Source organism: Cavia porcellus, unplaced genomic scaffold, assembly GCF_034190915.1.
Source record: "Cavia porcellus strain 051 isolate PalLab524CR breed Dunkin Hartley unplaced genomic scaffold, mCavPor4.1 scaffold_7, whole genome shotgun sequence".
NCBI lineage: Eukaryota > Metazoa > Chordata > Mammalia > Rodentia > Caviidae > Cavia > Cavia porcellus.
Window position 1 is genome coordinate 25,439,225 of NW_026947490.1, and position 7,551 is coordinate 25,446,775.

The following is a 7,551-nucleotide window of genomic DNA, read 5'->3' on the forward strand; positions in this document are numbered from 1 at the left end:
ATTATACTGTAGGAAACTTCTCTGATTCTCAAAATCTTGACAATATCTCACCCCACAGTATGGGAAAATCATTCCATTAAGGGGAAAATCATTGTATAGTACTTTCCAGGATAAGTTGGATTTTTTGATATATCTGAAGAACTTATTCCTATGGTCAAGAATAGCAGGCAAATAGTAACACGGTTTGTCAGTTGCTCAGCTGTACTTGATGATGTATTGCTATTGTTAGCTGAATTGCTTTAGTAAGTATGGCATATGTGTTATAATTTGATTTTCTCTCATTAGGGATAACATTGATTGTACTGGGTCATAACCATCATCATCATCCAGTATCATGGGACTGAATGCTGAATCTAACAGCATATTTTTTATATTCAAGAAATAGGGAAAGTATATTCTTGTGATAGACATAAAACCACCTATATGTAGAAGACATTCCTTAAGAATCAGCATCTCCTGAGGTGGCGTTGATACTAGTGATAAAATTATCTATCAAAAATTGACAAACATTGTCAGAGATAATAAAATTGGAGAGAATCTAAATCAAGGTCACCAGTGTGCTAAAGCTGCTGATTTCAAATGAAGCCTAAAAGGATGTCTTTCTGTTGTCTTCTGGCCTTTTCAGAAAATTGAGAATGTAATGATCAATGAATTAGAAAGAAATAGTATTGGAAGAATGCAGAACCCCTATAACTCAGAATCAGCCTTATGGTTGAGAAAAACATTGGAAATCCCACCCTCTATGAGCCAACAGCTTTTATGCTAACCAAAGGAGAAAAAAGGATCCACACCCCTGTGATCAAGAAGCAGTCACATCAAGGAAACCACACAATTCTGAGACCCAGGGGCCTGTGGGCTGAGAGAAAATAGTTCCCCCACAGCCACCCAAACCCCCATAAGTAACCAGCTAATTCAGAATAATACAGGCTACAATGATAGTAGCCAAAAAGGTCAGAGGTAACAGCCTTATATGCCCAGTATCCATCCAACCCAGTCACCTTCAGGGATGCCTTCTTCTCACATGTAATCAGTGCACTCCTGGAGAAGCATTCAAACACATCCCAGGTGCCTGATTACTGCCACACGGGATGCATGCTTCCTATAGACTGGGGAAAATGCCAGACACATCCCTGAACACTGGCTCCAACAGAGGAGTCCCAGTATAGCTGCACAGGCCAGAAGGAAAAGTAGAACTGCCCATGTGTGACAACAGTGTCATGGTTTATATTGGTGGATGCCAAGCCACCTGCACTTTCATTGAGCATTTGTGACTGGTTCATTGTCTAGTGCTTGGACTGATGATTTTGGTATTTCACCTCTAGCAGTGGAGCCAGCATACAATGTAATGGCAGGAAGAATGTGTGTCCATCTCTCTTATTGGTTTCCACTTGCTGCTTGCAGCTGCCATGAACAGCAGCACCACTATGCCACTTTGCCCTGGAGCCAATTATATATGGACTGAAACCTCCCAAAACTGTAAGAAATTAGCCTTTCCTTTCCCAAATTTGGGAATCAGGTATTTTGTCTCAGTGAACAGTAAAAAATAACTAAGACAGAATTTGGTACCAGATGGGGTTGTTTGCTTTGAATATACTTCACCATGCTTTCTGAGACCCTTTGGAAATGGCTTGTGGGAAGTTTGGAAAGGTTCAGACATGTTGACTGGATGCATAGAGCTAGAGCAGCTTAGACTGTTCTGTAGTGTACATTCTGATCAGGGCTCTGGAGACCAGAAGTCTGATAGAAAGCCTGATGGTAAAACCAGGCTTGGGATGTTTCTGCTGGGAAGAAGGACTGTACTAGTTGCTGGACTCCCCACAATGTGTTATGGCTTGGCAGAAAGTTTGGCAGCATTTTGTTCATGCTCAGAGACTTTGCCTGAGACTGAGATTAAGGGCAATGGACTATTAATCTGGCAGTGGAAATGTGAAGGCAGTTGAATGTTGAAGCTGAGGCATGGCTATTGTTTGGGGCTTTTATCCAGCTTTATGTTGCATATCTAGAGCAAAGAGTCCAGCAGGATAACTTACAATGCTGATTTTGGAAAGAAAGAAAACTCCAGTGTCAAGCTCTGGATTGTAAAAATAGTACTGAGTCTTTGATTGCTGATAAGAAACAGACAGACATGAAAGATGGCCACAGGGAATCCCAGGAGGCAATGGGTCACATCCTTTGCAGCCTCAAAACTGAAAATATATAAAAAAAAATTGTTCAGAGAGAAAAGCTTCAGAGAACCAGCTCCAGAATGGTGACAGAAGCCACACAAGGTTCCAGAATGGCTGCAGCAACATGAAATTCCAGAATAGTGGCAACATAGAGAAGATTTCCTTACAACTAGGTAAATAGAGCCCAGTGATCCAGGCACTGAGCCCCTGCAGCCAAGAGAAAAAAAAGCCTGGATACTGCTCCAGCTGGCAGCAAACCTTGCTGACATTCACATGGTGCCCCAGAGAGGTCAATGTGTAAAGGCGTAAGGGTGGAGCGAAAGATGCAGTGCGGACCCCGGAAATTTGGAAAAGCAAGGAATATGGATCATCCAAGGAAAACTGCAAAAGGTGATCAGAGAGGGTTTAAGAGAAAAGCTGTGGGAGCTGAAATCCCTGGAAATACAATGCGGGTAGAATCACCCAAGCCTTTTGGAGTTTGCAACCAGAATGCTTCAAATGCTGAGCATGGAACTTTAGGGCTTTATGTTTGCCCTACTGGCTGTTGGACTTGCTTGGTTTCCAATGCTTTATATAACCTTGTTTGTAACTTTTGGAATGGTAATGTTTATCTTGTGCATTTGCATTTGAAAAATGTTTAAACTTGTTTCATTTGAAAAGTGTGTTAGAGTTAAGAATTTGCCATAGATCTTGAAGGAGGCTTGGGACTTGGGCTTTTCAGTAATGCTGAAAATGTTAGGACTTTAGCAACTCTTGAAAATGGACTAAATGTCTTTTATTTTAATAAAGGATGTGCATGAGTCCTGGGGACCAGGGGTGGAATTTCAGCTTTATGTTGGTGGCCCCCAAGCCTCACGCTCTTGCATTGTGCATTTGTGATTGGTTCATTGTCTAGTGCTTGGATTGACTATGTCAGTGTTACACTGGCCTAGGAGCCAACATACAATGTAATGGCAGGAAAAAGGTATGTCTCTTTCTTACTGGTTTCTGCTTGCTGTTTCCAGTTGCTATGAACTGAGGCCCAGCCATGCCACCTTGCCTGGGGGCCAAAAAATTATGGACTGAAACCTCCACAAATTGTAAGAAATAAGCATTTCCATTCCCAACTTTGGACATTAGGCATTTTGTCTCACTGACAAGTAAAAAGTATCTAAGACAAGTGGCAATTGGGGCAACTTTAGTGTAGATGCTCCTATCTAGAAATGCTCACCCTATGCCCACCCAGGGACCTAGTCACAGAAATTCAGGACTACAGCTCATTTCCTACATTAGTCATGGGCAATGAATGTGCAAAATGTCTAGGACTCCTCAAACAGCTCATCTGAAGAAAAATATCAAGATGAGTGTGGAACATGCAATCCCAGAATTCCAGTACATGCAGAAAAGTCTGGAAAACAATGACATGGAAAGAGTTCGAAGTTATAGAATTGAAATTTCTCAGGAGATAGAAATTGAAGTAAGGAATCAGTTTCATGAGGCTACAAAATAATCAGCTCAGAAATAATATCTCAGTAAAAGGAGAAATGACAGACATAATGAAAAAACTTTCTGAGTATATTTAAAGAAGAGTTATATTTTTTTAAGGAAAGAGGAGCATGGGAGAATGATGGATATCTTGAAAGACTAATAGAGGAAGAAATATCAATGTATGAAACAGACTCAAAGAGATATCCAGAAATTAAGATTACATTGAAAATTGACAAAAAGAGACTACATCAAAGAGACTACCCAACTCAAATATCAGGCATGAAGCATTACATCAGCAATAACAAAATTATATTGGGAGATCTCAACAACCGACTTACACAGTTAAATAGATCAACTATTCAAAAAATACTTAAAAAATCAGAATTGAAACACACCAGAGAACAAATGGATGTCCTAGAAATCCATAGAGTGCCAACCACAAAACATTAAAATTCAAATTGTTCTCAGGTGCACATGGGACATCATCCAAAAAGGAATGCATATTAGAAAATAGAACATGCTTGGAAAAATACAGAAGAATAAAATTATTATATGAATATTATTTGAACATAGTGCAATGAAACTGGTAATCAAAGCAAAAGAAAACACAAAAAGTATATAAACACATAAAATTTGAACCACACCCTCCCGAACAACCAATGAATTACAGAGAAACTATTGTCTACAAATAAATGAAAATGTTGATGCAACATAGTGGAACTTATAGCACAAAATGAGAGTAATTTTAAAAGGGAAACTTATAGCAGTACATTCTCATGTCAGGAAAAGTGAATGAGTTTAAATAAACACCTTATGTTGAATGTCAAACTTTTAGAAATGGAAAAACAAATTCACCTCACAGCTCACACAAAACAGGAAACTAGAGATCAGAGCAGAAGTTAATTCAACTCACACTAAGAAAACAGCAAAAATCATGAATCAAACATTTTCTTTTAGAAGTAAATAAAATTGCTAAATATACATTCAACCTTACTTAAAATTGGAAAGAAAATACAAAAACTATAGTAATTAAAAATGAAAAGTGTGAAATCACAAGAAATCCTATGGATATCCAGAAAATTGTCAAAACCTACTTTAAGAAGCTGAAGTCTAATAAAATGGAAAACAAAGTAGAAATCGAGAGTTTCCTAAACACATATAAGCTACCAAAATAGAATCAAGAAGTTATAAATTTTATAAATAAGTCATGTCAGTCAAAGAAATTGATATGCAATTCAAGTGTATCAACAAAGAAATTCTAGGCCCTGATGATTTCCTTCCTGCATTCTACAAAAATTTACAGAATGTCTAATGACACTAATACTCCAACACTTTAATGCAATGAAAAGTGAAACAATACTCCAATACCATTTCTGGAAGAAAGTATTATGCTGGTACCAAAACCAGAGAGACATCAAAAATTAAAAATAAAGAGAGAGAGAGAGAGAGAGAGAGAGAGAGAGAGAGAGAGAGAGAAAGAGGAGAGACTAAAACTCCAGGCTAAATCCTTTAAATAACATAAATGCAACAATCCAGAATAAGATACTGGCAGAGAATGCATAAAATCATCTAGAAGACTACACATCATGACCAAGTAGGATTCAGGTTTGGTACAGTTTAAGCTGTTAGGAGCCATCATGCAAAGATTTGGACTTCTTCTGACTTTAGGGTCAGTTATTTGACCCTCATTCATACCTGTCCTAGTCCAAGAGCTCACACAATGTTCAAGATAAAATGGATGCTTCACAAGGCTTACTGGAAGCACAGATTAGGATAAGTAGAGCAGATGAACTGGACAGTCAAACAATTATTGTGAAAATATTGCCAAGAGATCTACCTAAGTTGAGACCAATTTTGGCCTATGGCTTCCACTATGTCTGGTGCATACCTATCAAATAAACTGGGTATCCTCCATGCAAATATTTGGCTAGCCACCCCTATTCATAGGTAAAATGAAGGCTGATATCTAAAATGTAGAAATATTAATGTTAAACACGTACATATTAATTAGCTATTTAAAATGTCTATAACTTTGTACCAAAGAAAGTGCGTATATGCCTTACAAATCCAATACACCAATTCCAATTGGAACATTGTTTGGGGCCCTTAAGAATGGATTCCATACCATACTATTGTCCAACTACAGTGCTGTTAAAGTCACAGGAACTGTGTCTTAGATCCACCATAGTCAACAGAAGCCAGTGACCAGGACAGGAAGACCAGCCAGCAAGATCTTGATCACAAAAATCAGGATATAACAGCAAGTGTGTTTGGGGATGTTAAATGGCTGACTATATTAATGTTTTTGGATCATTGAATGCAGCTGTTTGCAGTCTCTCTGTTTGAATGTCCACTTTGTATTCTCTGATACTGTGATTTGAGCAACTATTTCCAAGATGATAATATGTAATCTATTAACAGGTGATTTCTTACTGTTATGTTTTTTTTTTTGTAGTTCTGTAGTACCCTTACACCGCTTTGTTTTGTTTTGTGTTTTTCTCTTTTTCCTCTTAAATAAAATTAAAAAAAAATCAGCCAATCCTGTAGTGAGATCAGGACACCACCGAAACAACAGTGATTCTCTAGTCACCCTGAAAGTGACAGTTTCACACAGAGCCCAGTGCTAAGGAATGCTAAGGGTGGTCTTCTCACCCTGGAATCTGACCAGTCTACTCATGCCCAAAGCCTCATGAGCAACGTGAGGATACCCATCAACTTAAATCCCATTTTGTACTTTTTTTGGTAGTTATCCCTCTTCTCAATAGGGAGCTAATTACCCATGAAAAGATTAATGTTAATGATAGTGATGTTCTCTACTAAAACTTGCTGTAGATAGCATCAAAGGGGGGACTGAAGTGGGAGTTCAAAAAATCAAGCTTTCTCTGTCTGAAGTAATCCGTGTCCAACACCTTCCCTCCTTCCCCATAGCTATAAACTTTTCATCAGATAAAGATACATTGGTAAATCTGTCCTGTGAACAGTTTAATATTTCTTGTTCTTACAATATTCATAAAATTGAGTCTCCATTGAGGGTAAATGATTAATTGATTTAAGTTGCTTGTCTTGCTTCTGTACACTCCCCCCCCCTCAGTCTTCTATTTATAAAGACCAAACTCCTCAACAGAATGTGTAAGAACTAAAGCCTTTCTTTTAGATCTCACTTAGCCATCCTTCGGGCATCTCATGGTTAAGCTGAGTATGCACATAAAACTCAATAAATCCTCCTGTTTCCCCATCAGTCTCTCCGATCTCTTGGATTCTAAAATGTATGATCTCAGAAAACTCGCATATCAGTTTGTACCATGCCTAACTGAGTAGTGTTTTAATAGGGAAAAGACAGTGAAGGATAATCCCAGATTCAATCACAAGTCAATTGGACCTATATCATGTTTAATATTTCATGGTAATCTGAAATAATCTTCATGCAGCAACATGAATAAAGTGAAAATGCAAAACTGTAAATAAATATATCAGTTCATCCATGCATTGCACTATATAGTTTATATAAATTCCTGAATATTTCCCATGTAACATTACCAAGTAACAACAGAAAGCCAGATAAAAACGTATAATATTTGAGGTTTCATAATGATTTTTGAAAGTACAAATAATAGAAAATAGCCTTATCTGCTTGAATATTTTATACCTTTTGATATTAAAGAGATATATATAGCTAATTCTTTTAATTCACTGAAAAGTAAGGTTTGAACTAAACTTGTTTGAACAAGATGTCATGAGTATATCTTGTACCCTGCATATGATGATAACAATGTACAATTATTAATCGCTGGCCCTGAGGAATGCTGTACCAACAGCTGCTGTCCTTGGTGACTCTCCTCATGTCCTCGACCAAGTACTTGATCTTTGCCTCCCACTCCTGCTCCCATAACCTTGAACTGCAGTGTATTAACCATGCTGA

General features: G+C 37.8%; 1 non-coding gene across 1 annotated transcript; it reads left to right on the top strand.

Annotated features, from left to right (window-relative positions):
* The first annotated feature begins 532 nt into the window (after positions 1-532).
* On the top strand, positions 533-668 carry LOC111755402 (small nucleolar RNA SNORA2/SNORA34 family). The gene has a single exon (XR_002789954.2). It is a non-coding gene; the product is annotated as a small nucleolar RNA SNORA2/SNORA34 family (small nucleolar RNA).
* The last annotated feature ends 6,883 nt before the right edge of the window (positions 669-7,551 follow it).